The sequence below is a fragment of the Panicum virgatum genome, chromosome 1K (genome assembly GCF_016808335.1).
Source record: "Panicum virgatum strain AP13 chromosome 1K, P.virgatum_v5, whole genome shotgun sequence".
Classification (NCBI taxonomy): domain Eukaryota; kingdom Viridiplantae; phylum Streptophyta; class Magnoliopsida; order Poales; family Poaceae; genus Panicum; species Panicum virgatum.
The window spans coordinates 38,078,268-38,105,810 of record NC_053136.1 but is presented as its reverse complement, the minus strand read 5'-3'; the positions used below and the strand labels follow the sequence as shown (position 1 = coordinate 38,105,810).

Genomic DNA, 27,543 nt, shown 5'->3' with positions numbered 1-27,543 from the left:
ATAGTAGGGTGCTAGTATTGTATATGAATACGGTATTTATATCGGTAAAATATGGTAGAATACCTTGAAAATATGATAGTTCTTGAAAACAATTGGAGGATGCTCAAATCATTTTCATTTTCACTTTCATATTATTTTAACATTTTCATTTTTATTTTTGCGATGATTATTTTAATTTTTGTTTAGCCTTAAAAGTTGATAAAATCTCAAAAACGATTCTCAAAAATCAAAAATTATTATTTTTGTTTCCATCCCAATGGCAATAGGGATAGGTCGTGTCTTGCGACAAGGCTCCTCTATTTTTAGCTAGCTCCTGCCGCACAATTCCGCAAATATTAAGAGTCGCTCGTGTGACTAGCAGTCAAATTATCATACTAGGTCCAATAAATATATTTTGTTTTGAAACTTTTTTTCCGAACAAATTTTTTATATTACTAGAACAACTAAAAAAATTGTTTCGAAATAATTTTTTTTGTCCTGAAACAAATTTAACTGAATTACACATGTGAACGGTTTGTTGGGTCAGTTTAGACTCAACATAAAATCTGAAGTGAGATATGAAGTGAGGAGGACTTAGTGTGACAACTGTGCTGCAGTCACACGGCTAACCCCAGCAGCGCCGCCGCAACCCCATCCGCTTCGTTCTCCTGCAGTCGCAGGGTCGCGGTCGCAGCATTAACAAACATTCACGGCTCCATCTCTCTGTACACCTACTATCGATCGCTGGTCGATCGTGAAAACCTCGACAAAGCATTGCATTGCTCTAGGCAGGCGCGCGCCTGGGTAGGATCGACCACGTCGGAACGAGCGTGCCGGGCATGGCGGCGCCGGCGGCGCCTAAGCCTCACCTGGTGTTCTTCCCGTTCCCCACGCAGGGCCACATCACCCCCGCGTTCCAGCTCGCAAGGCTCCTCCACCTCTGCCACGGCTTCGACGTCACCTTCGTCCACACCGAGCACAACCGGCGGCGCCTCCTCCGCGCGCGCGGCCCGGGCGCGCTGGCGGGGGCGCCGGGGTTCCTTTTTGCCGCCGTCCCCGACGGCCTGCCCCCGTCCGACGAGGACGCGTCGCGGGACGACGCTGCCGCGCTGCTCCTCTCCCTCCCGACAGTGGTCCCGCAGTTCAAGGATCTCGTGCTGTCCGAGCTCCCCGCGGCGAGCTGCCGCCGCCTCCTCGTCGTCTCCGACGTCGACCCCATCCTTCGTGCCGCCCAGGAGATCGGCCTGCCCCGCGTCACCTTCTGGACCTCCAGCGCCAGCTCGTTCATGGCCATGGAGCAGATCCGGCACCTCGTTGCCAAGGGTCTTGTCCCTCTCAAAGGTACAGTAAATAGATACTCCTTCCGTCTCATAAAACAAAACTAGTCATTCTAGAAATTCTAAGACAAATTAATAAAAGATAAAATGACCATGTTTACCCCTATATATTATCCATATTTGACACTAATTGATTCTTACATGCACATGCACTTTCTAAATAAGGTAGAGTGACTTATTATTTGGGACAAATTTTGAATCTCAGGATAGCTATGACGAAGAATTGTTTACGAATAAGTAGTAGTCAGTAGCTTAATTACTATTTGATGGGATAAACAAAATAAAAGTTGCTGTAAAAACATGCAGATGCTGAGCAGCTGAGGAATGGATACCTGGACAGCACGGTCATCGACTAGGCGCCGGGGTTGCCCAAGGGCATGCGCCTCAAAGACTTTCCGAGCTTCATCCGCACCACGGACCCCGACGACAACACGCTCGCCTTCATCCTGCGCTTAACGGAGTGCTACCGCACCGTCCCGTCCGCCACCGTCACTACGTGAGAAACACAGATTTATAATGGGCACGGATGGCCCTTCCGTAACAGGCCTAGCAACCGTTACTGTTATTGGGTTACAAATGACAGTATAAAGGTAACGGGCGCATGCCTGTTACACAGAGCACATAATCGTAACGAGCTCTAAACCTGGCCCGTTACAAAAAACTGTGACCCGTAACACAAACTTGAGTTTTTGTGGGCCCACAGAGCAAAATGGTAACGGGTGTCTGTAAAACACCGTTACAAGTACTCATATTTTGTAACGCCATGCTAACAAAGACCGTTACCTTTTATAATATAGGTAACGGTAGTTGTACAGAGCCCGTTACAATATGTGGTTACCCATGACCAAAGCGTGTCTTACATGGTCCCACTTGTCATATTTGGTAACGGTCAACTTATGAAACCCGTAACCATAGATTTATATAGGTAACGCGCATTTAGAAAAGCCCGTTACAAACAGGTGTTACCCATAACCAAAGCGTCTTTTTCTGGTCCCACTGGTCAGATATGGTAACGGTTGTTAACATGGGCCCGTTACTGAAATAGAATATAGGTAACCATTGTTTTGTAATACCCGTTACAAATAGATGTTACCATTGACCATACGTCTCTATCTGGTCCCACTTGTCAGCTTCCGTAACAGTTTATGTTTAACACCCGTTACCATAATATTATATAGGTAACGTGTTGTTTTGGTGCCCGTTACCTATTATGTTTTAGGTAACGGGTTTTATTTGATGCCTGTTTCAAGCTCGGTGGTGTTTGCAACTCGCTTTAGTTAATGCCCGTTACACATATATCTGCCACCCCAGCATTTGCCGCTTTTCTGGCTGGATCCTGAAACCAGTCAGGATTTGGCAGCCACCAGCAGACATCAGAGATCACACAACACGCACATACACATCAATCACACATATATATACACATCAAGCACATATATAGATACACATGTACACATCATCAAGTTACACATGTACACATGTACACTGCTGGTTACAAGTTACAAGTATCAAGTTTAAAGGACACAGATTCTGAGCATCTAGAATGAACTCACACGGCGGCATCTGCTGTAGGATCATAGAAGCAGCCCTTTGGGTCGATGATCTCCTTAAGAATGAATTCGGCCAACATCACCTGGACCATCCTTAGTGCATTTTGATCGGCCTGTTTGCTTGGTTTGAAATCCTGCATAATACAATTATTGAGAATACAATTAAATATCTGTTTCTGAATTGAAATGCAGAATGTGAGCAGAGACAAGGCTGATCAGTATATATACTTACAGAAGCCTTTTTCACATTGCATATATCACACAGTAGCTCGTACATGTTAAATGCAACATAGAATCCACACGTCGTGCTCCCCGACGGCTGCTGAGCGCACTGCATGAAGAAGGTACAAAAATGACAAAGTTAAGGCGGTACAAAATACATATGAAGGCGCTTTTAAAGAAAAACCGGGCTGTTACCGGGATATCTGTCTTGTGTGTGAGTTTAGGTTTGTTTTTTGATTTTTTTAATCTTAGGATCAATGTACTCATAATAGGCCCTGCACGATCAGCGATATTGATTAGAAACATTAAGAGATGGAATTTTTGTGAAGAAAACCTACAATATACTTACCAGTTGACAACAGTTACTACATCCTTGAACTTTTGCAATGGAAAACCTTTAGAAGAATCCAAATACCAGATCACATTCCACTTCATCGCATTGATGATCAGTACCCAGTGGCTACCGGTGTTGAAGGCACCGACCACGTAGTCGTGATTCATAGCCTTTTTAATTGCTTGAATCACATCATTGCTCTTGAATTGAACCACTGTAGACGAGAAAATTTGTGGGTCCAAAAAGCCAACATTGCATTTCATCTCCTCAGCTAGTTTCATCATTTTCTTACAAATAAACAATTTCTTAGCATGAGCTTGTTTGTAAAGAATTAAAGAATTTTTTTAGATTGAAGGGACTTACAATGTTCAGCACCTCAACAAGCCAACATCCAGATTGTCCAAGTTGAAAAGGTCATACAAGTCATTGAATCCTACTGTCAATTGCATTTCACCGTCAGTATCAAAGTAGGATGCAGGCACCTTTGCAGAAATTTTAGTAGTACCATGCAGACTTTTTTGCATGACAAAAGCATGCAAGCCTTCACAACTTTCCCCAGCAATCTTTAAAGCCTCTTCTGACAACATAGGCTCAGCAGGCTTGTATTTTGGATTAGCCATAGTCCAAGCAGCGCCAACGTCCATTTTTCTAGTCTGATGTTGGTCCATCTGCTGCTGCTGTTGTGGCTTGTGCAGCTGCGTTGTTTGGTTGAGCTGCTGGGTTGGAGTTTGGCTGAGCTGCTGCTGATTGGTTGGAGTTTGGCTTTCTATTAGCTGCTCCGACTGATTTTCAGGCTGATGTGGCCCCATTTTATTTTCAGGCTGCTGGCTGAGGTGCGGCTTCTGCTGAGCCTCCTTTTGTTGACGCGGAGCTAAAGTAGCTCTATCTGAACCTGTACAAGCATTCTTTGTTGATGTTGCTGCAGAGTTTGGATCTCTAGACCTGGGTGGTACAAGAATTCTTTGTCTTGGCCACTGTATGCGTTGCAAGAGAGAATCACCTATGGTTATGATTTCATCCCCTACTGGGATAGGAAGTTTGATGTGCCTTGCATTGGGCCACACGTAAGTAGGTTGCACCACTGCATACCCACATCTGCTGCAATCCACAAGACTGCACTTAGTTGGCTCTGTCAGCTGCTCTATTGTGTCCGGCTCATCAGGTTGTGGACCATCATTTTGGTCCTCGTCAATGTGCAAATCCTCCTCACACCTACTGTTGTTTCCAGTTTGGGTGAGGCACAGACCATCCGGTATGTGCACGCCTGCAACTCTTAGCAACTCCATAACTCTGGTGATTGCTTCACCAACGATCTCTTCCTTGTCCACATTAGACCTCCTCCTCTTTTTCTTCCTGTACATTCCAGCACACTCTTCGCCAAACCCTTTACCCCAGCCAAGTGAACTTGACACGCCTCGCACCCGACCTCTATGCTCTTGATTCTCAAGTTCCTCAGTAAGAACATCATTCTCCCTAACCCCGGTGAAAGAACCATCGCTAGCTTGAGCTGCAATTCTTTTTCACCTTATCTACTACTTCCGCCACCAGAGGGGAACTGAATGTTATGTTCCCGCTTTCACTAGTGGCCTTCCCTGACCTTGCCCGCAGATATGGCCTCGAACGTCCAGGAAATTGCTCCCAAGGGTTCTCCTTTCCTTCTGCAGCTAGCTTTGTATCCTCCTCCTCCCACTCTTTCCTTTTACCATGATAACCTTTTCTGCCCATCTTGTGTGGATTATTGTGCTTGGCTCTCTTCTCTTTCATCTCCTGGCTCACATGGTCAAACAATGGAGAATTGGTTGTCTCCACAAACTCCTCCCAGTCTTCCTGCTTTAAAAAGGGGTGCTTCTCATAGGGAAGCTCGTCTTGCCGAACAAAATATGCTCTTAAATGCGACTTGAATCGCCGCTGCAAACTCGCAATCTCTTTCATAGCTGCCTTAAATGCTTTATCGCGAGCAGTTGTGGACAGATCAGCTGGGTACTCTAGCTTTTCCTCCAAAACAGTGAACATATCTCTCCTCTGTTCTGGTGTGAGATCCTCAGCATTTGTGTTGATTGACACCCTCTCCTGGGCAATGAGGCCACAGACCGTAACGAATCTTTTTCTTGCAGCATCTGGGGTAGGTCAACCATCATCATCAAGTCCAGTTGCAGTCACTTTGTCCTCTGGCCATTTGGTTTGTGTCCGTGACTTGCGTGCTCGAGTGCTACTCCCAGCAGTTTGTGAGGAGTGAGCCTGTGAAGCAGCTGCACTGTTGAAATTTGCATCATTTGACTCAGGTGCATTGTTGCCCTGTGTACCAGGTTCACTATCACCAGTGGGACTTGCTGATGAGGCCGACTGCATAGATTATATACAAGTGTGTCAGTAGAGCAACATAAGTAAGGCTGCAAAGCATCAATAATTATATAATAGTTGGGGATAGGTACTAACCATTTTGACAGTGGCAAGCAATGCTTATATATCAAAGCAATGAAGTGTAGATTCTATGGCCTTTTGGCAAGAATAGGATAGAGCAATCAGTTAGTATGATTATGAAATTAATATCATGCAAACTAATAGTACAATATTATTTGCTTGAAGAACAGTAATATTCACCAAAACAACAGCAAAGTAGTTGTTAATAATACTATCCACAAAGACAACAGCAATTCTAGTTCAATAATGCTATGTGAAATGACCCTAAACAACAGCAAAATAGCAGAATTAATTGTTAACGAGTTCCTGTAACTAATATAGGCAATTCCTAATATAAGTTCAAGAATATCAAATATAAAAGATACAAGAAAAAGGATCAGCAGATCAACAGATAGCATGTAGAATTAATTGTTAACTACTTCTTGTAACTAATATAGGCAATTCCTAATATAAGTTCAAGAATATCAAATATAGAAGATACAAGAAAAAGGATCAGCAGATCAGCAGATAGCATGTAGAATTAATTGTTAACTACTTCCTGTAACTAATGTAGGCAATTCCTAATATAAGTTCAAGAAAATCAAATTTAGAAGATACAAGAAAAAGAGTCAGCAGATAGCATGTAGGCAATCCCAAAATCACATGACTAATATAAGTTCAAGAAAATCAAATATAGAAATACAAGAGATACAAAAGCACCAGCAGATACAACAACAACAACAACAACATAGCCTTTTTTCCCCAGCAAGTTGGGGTAGGCTAGAGATGAAACCAGCAGATAGCATGTAGGAAATTACTACAACACTAAAAGTTATAACATAAAGTTTTTAACTAGTTCCTGTAACTAATATAGGCAATTTCTACCCAAAACCACATTAAAGTGGCATTTCTCCCTAATAGCACAAAAATTTATACCCAAAACCACATCACTGCTCGGTAGTTGCCCAAATTGGATCATTCTAGACTATAAAATTGGAGCAAGGAGCCCTTACCTCTGTCGCGAGGTGGCCGTGTCGCGTCGTTGCCTGAGGTGGCCGGGTCGCCGTCGCCGGGATGGGTCGTCGTCACGGCAGGAGCTTCCTCGCCATCGTCAAGGCAGGAGCCGGCCCGCCGTCGTCACGCCAGCAGCCGCCTCGCTGTCGTCACTATGGCTGGGCATTCGGGTTACCCGAAATTTTCGGGTCGGGTAGTTCGGGTTTTAGGAATTTCGGGTTTCCAAAAATGATACCCGAAATCAATTGGGAAAAAGAAGAACCCGAAAATTTGGGTACCCGAAAATTCGGGTTCGGGTTTTACCCGAATTACCTGAAATTTTGGAACTACACATATGCAGTATAAAATCAAATCAAATACACCCAACCATACATCCAGTTCACACATCCAAACTGATAGTTCAAACGAAATTAACTAACACTTCACACGTCCAAACCGTGACAGTTCACACTTCACATATCACAATTAATAAACATAGTTTTGAAGCACACAAATCAAATCATAGATGAAAAAACTACATGAATAAGACAGATTCGCTTCCAAAGTCCAAACCACCCAGCACTCCATCTGTCCAGCAGCACCACTGCACCACCCTAAATGCAAAGCAATAAGATAGGGATTTTCATTAACATAACAGAGATTGAAAAAAGTAAAAAACCATTAGAGCATTACCTTTTTAAGATGTAGATGACCCAGGTTTGGAGATCGACTTGGAGTTGCTTCCTGTTAGTGTTGCTTGTGCTTGTGTTTTCGCAGTGGAAGCCTCTTTTTCTTTGCCAATATTCTGGGCTTTATGGTTACCAAATTCTTCTATTAACTCTACAATGACAGGAATCGAAGCAATGAGTAAAATTTTACAATGATGCAACAAATGCATAAAGGAGTTAAGAAAAATATCTTCAGTTTCAGGCATTTGAAAGACAAAGAGCACTGATTTCAGTGAGTTCATCAAGACACTGCAGTTCAAAAGTCGTGACTGATTCCTATCCTTAAGCTATGCATTCAGATTTCAGAGTGTAACTGTGGAAGCGAATCAGCGATGCTACTAGATCTGAAAGACATGAACAAGTACAAGAGGGATGAATGACATACGTTGCAAGATTCCTCCGTCGTTGCTGCCATTCTTCGGTCGTCTTCCCGGCTAGAGAAGCCCCTTGCCCCTGCTGGCCATCGGCCGTCGCCGGTCTGAGCAGTAACTTGGAATATCAATAGCCTAGACCCTTAATACAATTGATTATACACTGCTGAATAGAGAGGCATTTAAATCAGACTTCTGAATAGACATATAGCAGTAGTGAAAAGTTTACTAAAACTTAAATATGCATGGCATAATTCAGAAGTATGTTAAGCACACTTGGCACTATATAATTTTTGATAAGAACAGTTCAATCAATCCTAGAAACTAAGATGCCAGCACATGAAATTGATCACTATCGGGGACATGAACATTAGCATTTATAGAACTTGGAATAAGATGTTGAAAGCGACAAGGAAGAACATTAGCATTACTTGGAATCAGATGGATATATAGAAGGAATTAGTATGTAGTACATGATGAGTTTACACATGAATGCATGCTTGATTTACTATATATACTTGGAAAAGCTTATATATGTAAAATTCACGACTAGCAAGTGCACATATATATATTGATTGATTTAGCTGAGGGCGCAATGCAACAATCAAGAAACACACTGGCCTCAGCAGCAGCAGCAGCAGCAGCAGCAGCAGCAGCAGCAGCTAGCCGCAGCAGTAGCAGCACACACACACACACACACACACACACACACGCGCGGACATATAAATTACAAAACACGTACTACGTGCATACATAGACCGGCCGGAGATCGAGCAGCTTCTTATTGAGGCATTACTTGGAATCGTATTGGCAACTAGGGGTCACTGACCAAATTAAGCTATAGAGATCCATACGACGCAGACCAACCAATTGCTAACGGACGGACCAATCGGAGATCAGATAGGAGGAAGGGGATCGATGAGCCTCGCAGAGCTCAGATGGATCTGGGGCGCGTACCTTTCCTAGCCAGCGGTGTCCCAGATCTGGGCTTTGATGACCTTGTCCTTGACGTGGATGCGGCGAGTGGCGAACTCGACGACCCCAATGGTGGACGATGACGGCAAAGAGGTGGAGGCGGAGGACACGCAGCTCGTCGGATCCAGCGAAGGCAAAGGCGGAGCGAAGGGGCGGCGCCGTTGCATGGAGGCGCGAGGAGGAGTGGAGGGGCGATGCCGTTGCGTGGAGGTGCGAGGCAGAGTGGAGGGGCGGCGCCGTCGTGTGGACAGGAAGCTGAGGTCACCGGGGATAAGAAGAGAGTGAGGCGGAGAGCGACGCCGGTCACCGGGATTCGGGAAGAATGGGCCTCGACAGTCGCCGCCTTGGGCTCGGGGGCCTGCACGCTCGGCCGCTCGCGCAGGCGCAGGTGCACGCGGAAGGTGGTGCCGGTGGCGGCGGGCGGTGGCGCAGTGGGCGGCTGGGGCTAGCGTGGGGGGGGGGGGCGGTGGCGCGGCGCGGGGTTGGGACGACGCGGGGTCTGGGCGTCTGGCGAGTTGCGTCTAGCCGTCTGGGACCTGGGGGCACGGCGTGGGGTTAGGGTTAGGCTTGGACACTTGGTGTTGGTGGTGGGCTGGGCTGCAATTTACTTGGGCTAATGGGCTGACTAAGTTTTCGGGTAAATCAGGTATTTCGGGTACCGTGGCCCAAAACCCGAACTACCCGTATTAATTTCGGGTACCGTGGGCTGGAACCTGTATTAGGGTTCGGGTTTTTCGGGCTCGGGTTTTTCGGGTTCGGGCTCAGATTTTTCGGGTTCGGGCTTTGGGTATCGGGTTTTTTGCCCAGCCATAGTCGTCACGCCAGCAGCCGGGTTGCCGTCGTCACGCCAGGTGCCGCCTCACTGGCGTCGGGTCGGGTTAGGGTTTCAAACCCTAGCTGCGATGGCGCGAGGAGGAACAAAGTGGAGGAGAGGCGCCGGGAGGAGAAGGCGAGTGGCGCGGAGGAGGAGGGCATGAGGCTAGTCGCGCGGAGGAGGAGCGCAGGGGCAGAGGAGGAGCGCAGGAGTAAAGGAGGAGGAGGAGAGGAGGGCGGCGGCGGAGGAGAAGAGAAGTGGATTTGAGTTGGTTCGGCGGAGGAAGAAGCGGTTTGATTTGGGCCAGAGACGCTGACGCATGGGCCCGTGGCCAAGGCAGGCGCTGGGATTCCAAAATTTCGGCCGGCTGGCGCCTGCGGCCTGTGACGCTGACGCGTGGGCCCGAAATCATTTTTTTCAAACTAAAATTTGAACCTTCAAATGCCTAAGCTACTTTAGTTCAAAAATTCAACAAAAAATCTTTCTGGAAAGATAAAAATAGAGATAACAATCTAAGATATGGCTTGGATCTTCTATGGTCTGTTCACAACACAAAAAGAAATACAGCCCAAATTGAATGTTCCACTAATTTTAGAGTTCAGAAAACAGCCCCTAAAAATTCGTTAAAAATTTCAAGAATTCATCATTTGACATCTAGTATTTGAATAAAATAACATAATTCATAGTTGTGTAATAAGAATGTAACTTACTTTACAATATGATGAATCTTGTATAAATTAATATGATATAATAATTTTAATAACATCTTAACTTGGTATAAAAGTTCTACAAATTGATGTGGCAATATAATTTGGGTCCCTAAGCTTAACATAAAAATTTTAAATGGATTCGATGAAGGAAGAATACGCATTGTGTACAAATGCCTACATCTTCCACATAGTTCCATACAATGTTACTCCAACATTGAAGTCTTCCATACTTTACCACATGTTCGAACTCGTATGCATGTCAAATTTAAACATAACCTTGTCCTCACCTTAATATTGCAAAATACGATGAAGTACAAGGTAATGGTAGTGTCAAACAAATGTGTTTTCTAATATCTATTTAGGTCAAACAAGGTCAGGTATAGAAATAGAATCTGATAAATTGAATATATACTTGAAAGCGTCATTAACAGAAGGAGGGTGATTTTAGAAAAATTCAGGAAAAAAAACCATCGAATTTGGATTCCGTATGACCGAGTAATACCAGTTACAAATTTTAATTGTAGATTAAAAGGACAAATGGCAACCGGGCCAATAGAACTGGGCCAATCGCGCACTGCCACCTGGCCCGTAGCGTAGAACTAAATAAAAAAATAAAAAACTCAGTATAGTGCAACAAACAACGAAGTGGCGCAGTGGTAGTGCCCAATTAGTCATGTGCTCCTGCTAATATATATTTATGTACTTGTGAAAAACTGAAGGGTCTGTGTGTGTGTTATGTGATCTCTAAAAATGAGCTGTGTCATGTGTCATGTGTTCTGTGCTCTGTGCTCTGTGATCTGTATTCTGTGATCTGATCTCTAAAAGCCCGTTACGTATGACACAAATTACTAATGTGCCCATTATGTGATCTGATCTGTGCTCTGTGCTCTGTGATCTGATCTCTAAAAGCCATACTGGGAATTGTGTCATACATAACGGGCACATTCGTAAGGCCCGTTACGAATGACTAATTTGTAACGGGCACATTCGTAATGCCCGTTACCAATGACCAACTACACAATGCAACAGACATAATGTAACAGACTGAATATTACCAAGTCAAGCATGTGATCTGAATATTACCAAGTCAAGCATGTCTGAATATTACCAATTACCATGTCTGAATTTACCACATCATATATTACAAATGGATTCAAAAATCACCAATCCACATCATATAATACAAATGGATTCAAAAATCACCAATCCACATCATATATTACAAATGGATTAAAAAATCACCAATCCACATCATATATTACAAATGGATTAAAAAATCACCAATCCACATACAAAGTCAACAAAAAAGGCTCAATTTCCACAATACATACATCAAGCTTGCTTTTTCCTTGCTTTATGGACTTTGATGGTTTCCCGATGGTTGCGTCGCAAGTATGGTGTTTTTTCATCTGCCAAGAGTCGGGGCACTGTATGGCATGTCAAAGGAAGGAATTTCATCAAATTGGTTGTATTCCTCCTCCTCAACAACATTTTCAACCCCAACAATCCTTTTTTCCCCAAGCATAACCACATACCAGTTTTTCTTTGCAAGGTCGGGTACATAGAACACCTGCTGCACATCCTTGGCTAAGACAAATGGTTCATCTTTGTAACCAAAAACTCGTAGATCAACACTAACAAACCCATATTTGTCCTCGGTCACACCTTTCTTTCCATTGACCCTTCGGCACCGAAACAGGGCTACCTTCAATCCAACATAGTCAAGTTCCCATATCTCCTCTATCTGACCATAATATGTGTCTGTCTCCATGTTGTTGTCGACGGCATCAACACGCACACCACTATTTTGATAGATGCTCTTGGCATCCTGGGCCATGGTGTAGAAAGTGTATCCATTGATATCATATGCTTGGTATGTTGTAATAGTGAATAATGGCCCCGCTGCTAGTTTTCTTATCTCATGATCGGTAATAGCAGTGCTGCCTTTCTGGACATAATCTCGAAACCAAGTGTTAAAGCCTTGCATGTGCTTTGCAACCCAAGCCTCATTTCGATTAGGATTACCTTCACGTAGGTGTCGCAAATGCTCGTTGACATACGGTGTAACTATGTCAGTCTGTTGTAGCACGATAAAATGAGCCTTGTTGAAGGAATCTCGACTAGGAGTGATTGACTTTTTGCCCAAGGTCCCAACAACTGCAGGCCTACCTTCATGCCGTGAATGAGGCACACCAATGGGGTTTTGGGGGTCCATATAACCCATGACCCACTCCACTGCTTCGATGGTACCATAGCCACGAACCATGGCTCCCTCAGGAAAAGACCGGTACCAAAGATTTGAGGAAGCCATAGAACCTCTCATAACGAAACATTTGATGAAGGTAAGATGGGCCAAGGTAGAAGATCTCCTTCGCAAGATGTGCTGTTAAATGGACCATGAGATCAAAGAATGTTGGTGGAAAAGTAGCCTCAAGCAAGCATAGGGCCTCAAAATGCCTTTTCTGTAACCTCGATAGTGCATCCACGTCAATCACCTTCTGTTCTATCGCATTGAAGAAAAAGCACAAGCTCATGACAGCCTCGCGAACCAGTACTGTCTTGATACCTCTAAGTGCAACAGGCAGAAGAGCTGTCATCAACACATGGCAATCATGAGATTTCATCAAGTGGAAATTCATTTTCATGTCCTTCACCGACACTAGCCTCTTGAAGTTCGATGAGTAACCTGAAGGTACTTTCAAACCATGCAAAAACTCGCAGAATTCTTTTCTCTCCGTCTTTGACAATGTGGTTGCAGCTACAGGAAGGACTGTCCCCGTGTCTATTTCCTCTGCATAGAGCTCCGGCCTAATGCCCATATCTTTCAGATCCTCCCTTGCATTTTTATGATCTTTTCCTTTGCCCCTCTGTTGTAACAATGTTCCACACATGCTCTCACACACATTCTTCTTGATGTGCATGGTGTCAATCGAATGACGCACATCCAACAGCTGCCAATACTCTAGCTCCCATAATATTGATTTTTTGTTCCACATCCCCTGTTCCTCTTCTTCTTCACCATCTCGCTTCTTTCTTTTGCCAAGGATAGCATCCTTAGGTAATTCCTCAATAGTTTTGATGTCTTTGACTTGCAAGTGGACCTCCATTCCAGACACATGCTGAGGCGCCATTCGATTCTCCTTTTTCCCATCAAACTGACAATCCATGTTCCGGTATGGATGTTTCTTATGGAGGAAACGACGGTGCCCCAAAAAGATGAATTTCTTCGACTTTCTCAGCCACAATGAGCAAGTTTCATCTAAGCAGTGGGGGCAAGCTTCACCTTTCCTTTTACTCTGCCCGGAGAGGTTGCAATGAGCCGGGTTGTCGTTGAGGGTGGTGAACAACATGCGTGCAACGTAAAGTCCTTACTCTCAAACTCATCCCAAACATCCTTCACATCAGGCTTCCAAAGTGTCTGCAGGTCATCAACCAAGGGCCTCAAGTACACATCAATACGGTCACCGGGTTGCTTTGGCCCTGAGACCAAGATTGACAACATCAAGTATTTACGTTTCTTGCAGAGCCACGGTGGAAAGTTCAACACTGACAACACGACAGGTCAGGTGCTATGCGTTGAACTCTGATTCCCGAATGGGTTCACCCCGTCTGTGCTCATAGCGAACCGAATGTTCCTGCAATCTTCTTCAAACCAAGGAAAGTGGGCATCAATATTACCCCACTGTGCTGCATCTGTTGGGTGCCTAAGCTTGCCATCCCCGTTCTTGCTACGGCCTTCCTTATGCCAACGCAAGAGTTGGGCCTCCTTTCGTGTGGCAAACATGCATTTCAAGCGGGGAATGTGTGAAAAATACCATGCCACCCTCACAGGACCCCCTCTGTTACCCTTCCTGCCTCTAATCTCCACGGGCTTGTTCCCGTCCTCAGCATTATTATCTCCACCATCTTTTGTCCTCTTGAAACGACCGAACCCACACTTTGGGCAATTGTCAAGGTCCTCATACTCTCCACAGAACAACACACAGTTGTTCTTACATGCATGTATTCTTTCCACCTCTAAACCCAAAGGACAGATTATCTTCTTAGCCTCATAGACAGACCCGGCCACTTGGTTTCCCTCTGATAGCATGTCTTTTAGCAGATCCAATAGTTGTTTGAAACTTTTGTCGGTCCAACCATGACTTGCCTTAAGCTGCAGAAGTTTGAGATCACCAGAAAGCCGAGAGTACTTGTGACAACCAGGGTACAGGGGTTTCTTTGAATCTTCGACGAATTGCTTCAGCCTCGATAATTCTGAAGATGTGTACACGCCCTGAAACTCAACATCTCTCAACATTTTATCAACATTGTTCACACGAGGCAGTAAATCATCATAGTTGAAACCCGTAACTTCTTGGTCAGTCATTTCCTGAGGCTGCATCACGCCCGGTGGGAATGCTTCATCTTCCTCAAAGTCATAATTGCCACATTCTTCTTCTCCTATAATAATGACAAATCAAAGAGTTAATCCATTATGCTCTACCCTGTAACAATGAGAAATCAATGAGTGAAGTCAATAGTTACTCGTTTCACCTTCATTATGGACTTCAGCATGGTGTCGCGCTACATCTTCATTAAGGCATCCATCTTCGTCTTCATTAAGGCCTTCCTCACCATGCTTGTTCCAACACATGTAATTCTTTTTGAATCCACGTGTGATCAAATGATGGAAAATGTTGTCCCGTTGTCCAAACTTCTTCTGGTTCAGATAGTCAACACAGGGGCAATGCATTGAAGGCACACCCCGATTTCTCATGTCCGCCTCTGCTTGAGCAAGGAAACCATTAACCCCACTTAGGAAGGTCTCCCAAACTCGGGGCTGACTGTACATCTAAGTCCGATCAACCGCCATCTACAAGATGTTTTGTTCATTTCATATTGGTCAAATTTGTACTATGAAACAAAGTGTTACAAAGGCTTTAGCAAAAACATGAAAACATGGATCAACAAGAGTATTTTGGTTGTATTTGATAAATATTTATTGTACTAGAGGTTTGCCAACTACTTGGGAGGATAAGGAGGCTCAAATTACATACCCTCTCAATGTGCTGCTGTAGGAGCGGCGGGGAGGGAACACGGTGGCGCGACGGAGTCACGTGGTGGAGCCAAGCTGCCGTAGGGGTCGCCGGTGGAGCCAAGTGGAGCAGAGGCACCGGCGGGGTCGCCGGTCGAGCCAAGTGGAGCCAACTCGCAGTAGAGGCGGCCCGAGGTCGCAGCAGAGGTGCCGGCGGCGGTCGAAGAGCAGAGCAGCGGCGGCGGTGTGTTGACGCTTCTTAAAGCGCCAAATTACGTACCACAAGCGCACGGATCATGTAGCTTTTCCCTTAGAGTATTCCCCCAAGGTTTATCAATCCACGGAATAAGTGTATTACTATGCTTAACTAAGCACTAATGATGTTGGTAAAAGATTTATATTGAGTGATTGAATATGAAATAGATCTAATCTAACCAATCTAATCTAATCTAGACTAGTGAGCAATGATAGATGTGTGCACAAGATATGAAGAGCATTTGTCCATAGGGTCTAGGATCACTAGAGATGTAATCGCCAAGCAACGAAGAACGGATCTAATCTACCAAAGGTGTGTTCCAAGATCAAAACCTTTCCCTCCCGCATACTATCACTACACGAGGATAATCGGTAACGAATCATCGAGAACATGATAGTTGATGTAATCTAAGTAAACCATGCAAGAGCAAAGCAAACCCAAAGCCAAGTCGCGAACTATTAGGCATCAAAGCATCATCAACAAGAATCAAGGTAGATCAATCTCATAAAGGATTCGGCAATTACAACTCAAGATCTCCTTACAACCCCATGAACAAACGAGGACTTTACCCCATGAAGCTAGGCGAAGCGTAGTCGATCATGGTGGTGAAATCTCCGGCAAGGGATGGATCCCTTGCTGTCCTCCAACTTGCAGCGGCGCTGAGGGACGATGAGGCCTCCGGTGTCGCCTTTCTCTTGTGTCTAAATCGAATGTATCTCTGGATGCTCTTCTCTGGATCCTCTCGATGCCTTGGATGCTCTCTCTTTGACGGCGGCTTCGGGGTATTTATAGGCAGATATAGTCGGCGGTTTTGGTAAAACACATATTAGGGTTGACGCATACTTCGCGCTGAAGAAAACTGAGACCGATTGGGCTCCGAAATGGGCTAGGCCGGCCGGCCCAAGGACTCCAGGCCGGCCGGCCTGGGCCCCTTTCTGGCCCTTTTCGGTCACATCTTTCGCGTGTTGAATCTTCCTCTTATTCCTCATCTTAGCCCAGTTATAACCATGCGTCAAAACATCTCCAAAAATGTCCAATTTCCTGTCAAAATGCAACATGCTCCAAAATCCAGGACAAAATCGAAAACAGTCAAGTTCGGGTGCCAAGTGGCGGGTTAGTACATGAATCATCCCGAAGAATTTACCAAAACAACTCCTAATTGTATAATAAAATGGGTACTTAAGGAGTGCCAACATTCCCGCCATGCTTAGCTTTTGCTCGTCCTCGAGCAAATCAAATCATCAAATCCTTCCAAGGGTTGCTCAAGAGTTCTTGAACTGCAAAATTCACTTATGCAAACAAGTCTAACAATATTTCTTCAAACAAAAGTCAGAGGAGCAGCGAGGATAATCATATCTTGTGCGTTTAAAAACTCATCCAATATTACTCCACGACTCTTACCTTTAGCCGGCAACTCGAATATCGACAACACTTGCTTTTCTTGCCATCCTTGGAGGTTTTTCTCTCTTTTTTTATTTAAGAAACAAAATACCCTGCAACAAAGGTTAGACCAAAAATTCTTGCACAAGTCCTTTCATGTCTCTCGATAAAAGTGGCTATCCTATTATTATTTGCAAACTCTCATCTCCCAAAAGTCTCTCAAGTGTAAAGTGGGGCTATAGTTGAGGCTTAGCAAAGTATATACATATATTGTCAAATTAAGAAAACCTTCTAATGATTGCTTACCTTCCGAGCCAATGATCATGAGAGTTTCTCCATAATGTAAAGGGTTCAAGGGTAAGAAGATTTAGAATGGTGGACATGTGCAAAGACATACAAAAAGATTGACTTCAAGGCACAAGCATCGTCCTCGTTGTCGGAATGCACATGGTTGGAATTGAGGATATTGTTCTCAAACAACAAGGTGACATCTCTTTGCACTTCTCTAACCATAGAATCCCTTCATTTATTCTTTTCTTCTCATACATTTTTTCTTTCTTTCTTTCTCCTGAATTTTCTTTCTCTTTTCCGAACCTTTTCATAGGACACTTTCTATAAAACATAGATAGGAAATTTCCAAAGTGGCTCCCTGAATTTTTGGAGCCCGAGCCGAGGCCAGAGGGGCCTAGGCCGGCCGGCTCAAGAGGTGTAGGCCGGCCGGCCTGGGGCTTTCCCAGGTCGGATTCGGTCCATCTTTCGAATACTCCTTTCTTTCTTCATCCCAAAATTATATTTTATACAAATCATGCGCAGAAACAGAACGTATCCTCACAATTGGGTTGTGGTCAAGGAAGACGATAATAAACAAGATAATCTTGGGTTCGGGTTTTGGAATCCGGTAGATCTCATGAGTTGTTCCAATGAGGAATTCTCATTACCGAATATTGACGTGGCTAGCAATTCAGAGATGAAAAATATGGACATGATCATTGCTCGAAATTAAAGCTCCCAAGAGAAAGAAAGCCTAACTCAACTCAATGTACATCCAATACTTATGGTGGAATGAATATAGCTTGTGGATGATAGGATTTTTACTCTCAACTTGCCAAGAACTTGATCAACCTTATGTTTGTAGGGGTTTTATTATTTTTATGAAATTAAAATCCTCCAAATCATGCCTTACTCGCAAGCGTAATCAAAACCAAGTGCTAGATCAAAGCTCAAGTGTGGGTATTAACATGAACGAATAATTTACTAAGCTCCACAAATAAGAATTAATTTTCATGACAACGCTCGTGAACAATTGCTTTTAAAGAAAATAAAACTGAATGCATAAATAAAATTGCACGATCCAACAAAAACAAAGACTCTTTTTATTTTGTTTTCATGACTCAACACTAATTTAAGACTCACTCTCACACATGCGAAAAAAATAAAGCACACAATGCTAGACTATGACTCTCACACATGCGGAATTAAAGACACGCACACGACAAACTTTTGACTAAACAAGGACTAACAAAATCGATATACGAGCCGTCACACCTCCCCCCATGCTTAGATTATGCGGCGTCCTCGTCGCAATGATATAAAAGACGGGTGTGACGCTCGTCGGTGTTCTCAATGGCACCTTGGGCAATTGCATCTTGGACGCCCTCCTCTTTGCTTTTGTAGATCTCCGACCATCTCGAATAACTTCCTTAAGTTGTGGACAAGAAAGTTGTAGTCTTTTTCGGCCAAGCTCTCGATGTCATCCATCCTTCGATCCATTGCCACGATTCGATTGTGACACCTATCGATGGTGGCGCGGAGATCCGCGATTTCATTGCGGCACTTGAAATAGCACCCGGAGTAATGCCCGCTGTGGTTGGGGCTGTCGTCCTCGGGCTCATCGTCGTCCTCGGGCTCATCGTCGTCCTTCTTCTTCTTGCCGCTATCACCTCCGGAGGGGTCGTCTTCCTCCCTTCTCTCCTCTTCGGCCCACCCTGGCCAATCATCATCGTAGTCACGACCGGTGGCGCCCCATGAACCAGGGCTCATGATGCTCTCCCAATCGCTGTCCCCTGCATAATCCTTTGGCTCCGGGGTGTGCTCGATGTAGTTCTTTCTTTTGACTCCGATGAGGCGCAAGGAACGCCTAGGCACGGGTGGCTTTTTGTCTTGTCGCTTCTCGCCTTCGTCTTCATTGCTGCTGATGACGACGACCACCCTTTGGGCTTGAGCTAGCTTCTCGTTGCACCATTGAAGGCCCTTCCCTCCTACGCTCATCCTTGATTGAGTATTGAATTTCTTCGGAGGGGCTTTCGCTTCACATCGCTTTGCTTCGACAAGGAGGGGCTGCGCACCGGTTGCCGAGATGGGGCTAGGCGACTTTGGCGTGGGGGTGTCGGGCATCCAACCCCTCTCCTCGATCTCCATTGTTGCAATCATGGCTCTTGCGCTCGCTGGACCGGCCATTGTCGAAGTCTCTCACGAGGTGGTGGTGTAGATTGAAAAGTAAGAGAGAATAGATCTACCCCGCACCTCTATTTAAGTCCCGAAAAGACTTGGACGAGAAGTCCAATATCTCTTCGGTTTTGGTATGCGAAATCTATAAGGCACAGGTTTGAAATTTCCTTATCTCGTACCTACCAAAAATTGAGACCGATTCTCACACGAGGAGGCTTAGGCCGGCCGGCCTAGGGGTGTTGGGCCGGCCGGCCCAGGGGGTTTTTCAGCCCCCTGGACTCCAACTTTTTCCGAGGTGCACACCAATAAATTAGAAGCCTATGTTTTACTCAAAGTTCGTCCAGAATAGAAATAAAACAATGAAAATAAAATCTAAAAGAGAATATTTACAAACTTACCTTGCTTAACGTCGTTAGGCTTGACGTTCCGGTTCCTCATCCATGGTGTATATGTCAATGTAATGAAGGGGCACGACGTCGGGCTCCAAGAATACCTTTAGTTGCTGTCCGTTCACCACATATTGGTCACCTTTCGCATCCATGATTGTCACCGCTCCCGTGGGTGAAACCGAGTGTACAACGTATGGTCCATCCCATTTGCTTTGTAATTTTCCTTTGCCTAAAAGTTTGAATCTTGAATTGTAGAGTAGAACCTTGTCTCCTTCTTTGAATTCCTTGTTTTGTAATCGCTTGTCGTACCACCTCTTCATCCTTTCTTTGTAAATTGATGCACTATTGTACGCTTTCAATCTTAACTCCTCCAATTCGCTTATTTGGATTCTCCTTTTAATTCCAGCGGCTTCTGCATCAAAGTTCATTTCCTTCATCGCCTAATACGCCTTATGTTCTAGCTCAACCGGCAAGTGGCATGTTTTTCCATAAACAAATTGATAAGGAGTCATACCAATCGGGGTTTTGTGTGCCATACGATATGCCCATAGTGCATCATCCAGTCTCTTCGACCAATCTTTTCCTCCTTTTACCATGGCCTTCTTTAAAATGTCATTCAATTGCTTGTTCGAAGTTTCTGCTTGTCCGTTTGTTTGGGGGTGATAAGCCGTGGACACTCTATGTTCAATTTCCAATTTCTTCAAGCATTTACCAAAGTCTTTGCCCGTGAAGTGTGTTCCTCCATCGCTTATCAAGATTCTCGGGACGCCATATCGAGGGAAGATTACCGATTTAATCATGTGTGTGGACTCCTCCGTTGATACCTTCCAACACGGCATAGCTTCAACCCACTTAGAAACATAGTCCACCATCACCAATATATGCTCAAACCCATGTGAGTTCACGAATGGTCCCATGAAATCGATTCCCCAGACATCAAATAGATCTATTTGCAAGTTGTAGTTCAACGGCATGGCATTCCTTTGCGAGATATTCCCCGTCCTTTGGCATTCCGGACAAGTTGAAACAAATCTTTTCGCGTTTTCATGCATCTCGGGCCAATAGAATCCACTAGCCCATACCTTAGCTTGAGTTCTAAAGTGCCCATAATGTCCTCCATATCCCGACGAGTGACACTTCCTTAGAACTTCTTCACGTTCCTCCCTTGGTATGCATCTTCTTAGGACTCCATCTTCTCCATATCTATATAAGTATGGTGGACCCCAATAGTATTTTCTTCTTTCCGCGATCACTCTTTTCCTTGCATTCTTGTCCAAGTGATCCAAGGGCATCCCTTTTATTGCCCTTATTATTTCATTCATCCAACTATCTTTGTCGAGAATTCTATATAGGTGATCATCTCTCATTTGATCCTCGATCGGTTCTTTTCCATCATCTCCATAGTTCATCCTTGATAGGTGGTCGGCCACAACATTTTCTGCTCCTTTCTTGTCCCTTATCTCCACATCGAATTCTTGTAGCAATAGGATCCATCGAATCAAGCGTGGTTTAGCATCTTTCTTGGACAAGAGATACTTGATTGCTGCATGGTCAGTATAGACTATCACCTTAGAGTTTACTATGTATGATCTGAATTTTTCGAAGGCGAATACCACGGCAAGCAATTCTTTCTCCATTGTTGCATAATTAAATTGGGCTTCATTGAGAGTCTTGCCTGCGTAGTAGATAGCATTTACCTTTCCCTCTTTCCTTTGTCCAAGAACGGCTCCTACGGCGTAGTCGCTTGCATCACACATGATTTCAAAAGGTAGATTCCAATCCGGAGGTTGCATGATAGGAGCACTTATGAGGGATTGCTTGAGTGTTCAAAATGCGTGAAGACAATCACTATCGAAAATGTACTCCACATCTTTTTGGAGAAGTTGTGTCAATGGCTTGGTGATTTTTGAAAAATCCTTTATAAACCTCCTATAGAATCCGGCATGACCGAGGAAGCTCCTCAAAGATTTGATGTCTGTAGGTGGTGGCAACTTCTCCACGGTTTCTATTTTTGCTCTGTCCACCTCTATCCCTCTCTCGGAGATAACATGACCGAGGACAATTCCTTCTTTCACCATGAAATGACACTTCTCCCAATTAAGCACAAGATCAACCTCTCCACATCTTTTAAGAACTTTATCCAAAATTGCCAAGCAATTATCAAAGCTAGTACCATGCACCGAGAAATCATCCATGAATACCTCCATAATCTCTTCTATGAAATCTGAAAATATAGCCATCATGCACCTTTGAAAAGAAGCTGGCGCATTGCACAATCCAAAAGGCATCCTCCGATATGCAAAAGTTCCATACGGGCAAGTAAACGTGGTCTTATGTTGATCATCCGGATGAATAGGTATTTGGAAGAATCCCGAGTATCCATCAAGGTAACAAAAGTGTGAGTGCTTTGCCAACCTTTCTAGCATCTCGTCAATGAATGGTAGTGGAAAATGATCCTTCCTCGTTGCCTTATTCAATTTTCTATAATCGATGCACATTCTCCATCCCGTGATGGTTCTTTGTGGTATCAATTGCTCCTTCTCATTTTTCACAACCGTGAGTCCTCCTTTCTTCGAAACGCAATGCACGGGGCTTACCCATTCACTATGTGGCACGGGGTATATTATTCCGGCATTCAACAATTTGATAACCTCCTTCTTCACCACATCACGCATAGCATGGCTCAACCTTCTTTGATGCTCTACGACCGGCTTGTATTGCTCCTCGAGTTGTATACGATGTGTGCAAAAAGCAGGGCTAATACCTTTCAAGTCATTAATCGAGTAGCCGATCACCTTTTTGTACTTCTTCAATAAATTCAGCAACTTCTCCGTCTCTTCCGGGCTCAATTCGTCGCTAATAATCACTGGAAAATTCTTGCCATCTCCCAAAAATTCATATTTCAATCCCTTGGGGAGTGGCTTCATCTTAACATCGGGCGCACCATCCTCTTCTTGATCTAACTCTCCAATGTCTTCAAATTTTTCTTCCTCCAAATTCCCGTGTTGCGGCTTCAACTCTTCCATCGTTTCCACTAGTTCTCCGTCTTGATCATCCTGAGCGTCTCCATTCTCCAAAGCGCGTTGGAGAGGATCCCTGAAAGAATCAATGGAACGAATGCTCTCTACCTCTTCGTTATCTAAGAGGTAGAGGTGAAGCAAAAGACGGTTTTGAATGAAATTCGAATGAGCGCTTCTCTCCATCTAGATCAAAAGTGACAATCCCTTTTCCAACATCTAGAACAACATTTACTAATTTGAGAAAGGGTTTTCCAAGGATTATGCCTTCATGCTCATCATCACTAGCATTAATCACAAAAAAGTCGGTAGGAATTTTTTTACCCGCTATGGCAACATTTAGATTTCTAAGCACTCCTAGCGGGTTGATTAATCTACCATCTCCCATGATCAATTTAATGATTGTAGCATCAAGGTTTGGTGTTTCGTTAAAAAGCTCAACATAAACCTTGGAACTCATCACACTAACATGGGCGCCAACGTCACATAAAACATTGCAACATTTTATTCCTTCTATTATGCAATCAACACGAGGTGTGGGTGATGGGTTACCTTCGCCTTGATCGCTTCCAATCGCATATACTTGGGCTATGTGCGCGTAGGGTGATGATTTCGAGTTCACTCCTAGGGTCCTTTTGATCTCCAGCACTTCGTCTAAGTCAATCTCTTTCTCTTTTTCTTCAAAAAGTTTCTGAATAATATCACCGGCCGATTCCTTGCCAAATGTATATCCCGTGTAATTATCCGGCGGGAAGTCTTCCGCTATCACCTTCGCCATTCCTCGCTGATTTGGATGCGGTCTTGCTTTGTTGAACAATCTTCTGAAGTCAATTGGTATCCAATCCATTTGCTCGAATTCCCTTAGCGATTTGGCGGTGCCCATGGTTCTTCCTTTCTTTTCTGGGTCGTCTTTCGTTGCACTCCGGATCGATGCTTCTTCATCGTGGTTTGTCTCTATGACTTTCCCATGCTTCGGTTGTTCTTCCCTCACTTCTGATGTCTCTTTTCTGAAAATTCCAGCAAGCACCCGCACTTGAGATTCTTCCTCGGAGCTTGCCGAACATCGTTTTTCCCAATCTCTTCGAATGGCCGCACCCTTGCTGATTTTTTGTAGGAGTTGGGCGGCTTCCGTGAGTGTTTTCTCCATGAGATCTCCTCCTGCACACATTTGAACAAACTGCATGCACTCGGGGGTTAGGGAAAAGTAAAAGGTATGCAAGAGTACTTCACCGGAAAATCCGAGCTTCGGTCCTTGTTCAATCAATCCATTGAATCTATCCCATGCTTGGTCTATCCCTTCTTCTTCTCCTTGCGCGAAGTTGACCACTTGCTTCCGAATATGTTGAACCTTGCTTAACGGAAAGAACCTCTCGCAAAATTTCTTCATCAAGTCATCCCAATTTCCTTTTACCTCGAATGATGCAAGTGCAAACCATCTTCTCGCTTCTTCCGCAAGTGAGTATGGGAAAAGATTCCATCTAAACCAAGCTAGCGGAACTCCGTCTTGTTGTACCGTATTGCAAAGCATTGTGAACCACTTGATATGTCTATATGGGTTGTCCGTCTCATCTCCTCTAAAGGGGTTTGCCGCCGCCATCTTGATGATTTGAGGCTTGATCTCGTACTCGGTGGCTCGCAACACCGAATCTGATTTTTGCATGTCGAAGTCCTCTGATCGCGGGCTTGCATAATCCCTTAGTGATTTTTCTCCTTCCTCCACGTGTTGAATGAGATTGGCCATCTAGACAATCAAAACAAAAAAAAAAAACAAAAATTTTCTAGAGAAAAAGGTTAGGTGTTAGTAACCAATAAAATTAATACAAAGTTAAACGTAGCAAAATCGCTTGTTCCCCTGCAACGGCGCCAGAAAAGCTTGTTGACGCTTCTTAAAGCACCAAATTATGTACCGCAAGCGCACGGATCGTGTAGCTTTTCCCTTAGAGTATTCCCCCAAGGTTTATCAATCCACGGAACAAGTGTATTACTATGCTTAACTGAGCACTAATGATGTTGGTAAAAGATCTATATTGAGTGATTGAGTATGAAATAGATCTAATCTAACCAATCTAATCTAATCTAGACTAGTGAGCAATGATAGATGTGTGCACAAGATATGAAGAGCATTTGTCCATAGGGTCTAGGATCACTAGAGATGTAATCGCCAAGCAACGAAAAATGGATCTAATCTACCAAAGGTGTGTTCCAAGATCAAAACCTTTCCCTCCCGCATACTGTCACTACACGAGGATGATCGGTAACGAATCATCAAGAACACGATAGTTGATGTAATCTAAGTAAACCATGCAAGAGCAAAGCAAACCCAAAGCCAAGTCGCGAACTATTAGGCATCAAAGCATCATCAACAAGAATCAAGGTAGATCAATCTCATAAAGGATTCGGCAATTACAACTCAAGATCTCCTTACAACCCCATGAACAAACGAGGACTTTACCCCATGAAGCTAGGCGAAGCATAGTCGATCATGGTGGTGAAATCTCCGGCAAGGGATGGATCCCTTGCTGTCCTCCAACTTGCAGCGGCGCCGAGGGACGATGAGGCCTCCGGTGTCGCCTTTCTCTTGTGTCTAACTCGAATGCATCTCTGGATGCTCTTCTCTGGATCCTCTCGATGCCCTGGATGCTCTCTCTTTGACGGCGGCTTCGAGGTATTTATAGGCAGATATAGTCGCCGGTTTTGGTAAAACACAGATTAGGGTTGACGCATACTTCGTGCTGAAGAAAACTGAGACCGATTGGGCTCTGAAATGGGCTAGGCCGGCCGGCCCAAGGACTCCAGGCCGGTCGGCCTGGGCCCCTTTCTGGCCCCTTTCGGTCCCATCTTCGCGTGTTGAATCTTCCTCTTATTCCTCATCTTAGCCCAGTTGTAACCATGCGTCAAAACATCTCCGAAAATGTCCAATTTCCTGTCAAAATGCAACATGCTCCAAAATCCAGGACAAAATCCAAAACGGTCAAGTTCGGGTGCCAAGTGGCGGGTTAGTACATGAATCATCCCGAAGAATTTACCAAAACAACTCCTAATTGTATAATAAAATGAGTACTTAAGGAGCGCCAACACGGTCGCAGAGCAGAGCAGAGGCGCCGGCGGGCGCAGCAGAGGAGCAGCGCGGCGGGCGCTGGTGGTGGTGGAGCCGGAGTGCGACTAGTCGCAGCAGAGACACCGCCGGCGGGCACAGCGGCGGCAGTCTCAGCGGCGAAGGACCGCCGGCGCCAGGTGGACGACGCCGGCGATCGAGAGGCTACAATGCTAGAATGATGCCGCACGTCAATCATTGCTAAAGTGCTCCACCTCAATCATTGCTAGACAATTTTTAACGGGCGTTGAGAAACATACGTAACGGGTTCTCTCCCACGTTACGGAAATAAGACATCGGTAACGGCCATAGCAGACCGTTACTCATGTCTGAGCCATTCGTAACGGGCGTTGAGTAACATATGAAACGGGTGCTCTCCCACGTTACGAAAATAAGATATCGGTATGTCAGTGCCATTCGTAACGGGGGTTAAACCAACCGTTACACACTTTGGTATTTTTAGTAATGGTCTTTAACAAACCGTTACTGATAATGTCCCCATTAGTAACGGTTGCGTGCAGATACCGTTACGGCCCATAATCCAGTAATGGTCGTTACATACGACCGTTACTATTGTTGATTATTAGTAACGGGCGTTGTGGTGGCGTGGTCGGGCTGGGCCCTGCCAGGATTATTGGTAACGCGCGTTGTTTGTAGTCTGTTACAGTTTTACTTCTTTGTAACGGGCTTCTAGAGCCCGTTACTAATGCCGTGTTACCTATTTGAGGTTTTCACGTAATGCGTGTTCCACACCTTCGAGCAGCTAGAGAGCTAGGTCATCAGCACCATGTCGGACATCCTGCCGCCTATCTACGCCATCGGGCCGCTACCGCTTCTCCTTAAGGAAGTCGGCGCCAGCGGTGACGGTGACCATGCCGCCAGCGCGTCCGCTGCCTCCAGCCTTTCCAACTCGGTGTTGTTCGCGAGCTTCGGGAGCCTAGTGAAACCGACCGACGAGCAGCTAACAGAGCTCTCCTGGGGGCTGGCCAGCAGCGGCTACGAGTTCCTGTGGGTGATCAAGAGCGACCAGCAGGCGACGGGCGGCGCCGCCGTCCTGCCGCTGGAGTTCCTGACGGAGACAGAGGAACGGGGCCGTGTGACGAGCTGGTGCCCGCAGGAGGCGATGCTCCGACACGAGGTTGTCGGCGCCTTCCTGACGCACTACGGGTGGAACTCGATGCTAGAGAGCGTCTGCGCCAGGGTACCGATGCTCTGCTGGCCGTTCGCGGCCGACCAGCAAACCAATAGCAGGATGGCGTGCACTGAGTGGCGCATCGGCGTGGAGCTCAGCGAGGACCCCGGGCGGGAGGAGGTGGAGGCGGCGATACGGCAGGTGATTGGCGGGGGACTTGGGGAGGAGCTGAGGAGGTCGGTGGCGGCATGGAAGGAGGAAGGATAAGGCCGCGCTCGTGGCACGGCCAGGTGGCTCTTCTTGGGTAAATCTGAAGAGGGTGGTCAACGAGGTGCTTGCTCCTCTGATGGACAAGAAATGAACTTCTTGACATGATGTTCTTCTTTTCTGATCATTGGTG

At 45.1% G+C, this 27,543-nt stretch overlaps 1 pseudogene; it reads left to right on the top strand.

The window, feature by feature from the left end:
- Positions 1-624: 624 nt before the first annotated feature.
- On the top strand, positions 625-27,410 carry LOC120655027 (annotated as a pseudogene).
- Positions 27,411-27,543: the final 133 nt, after the last annotated feature.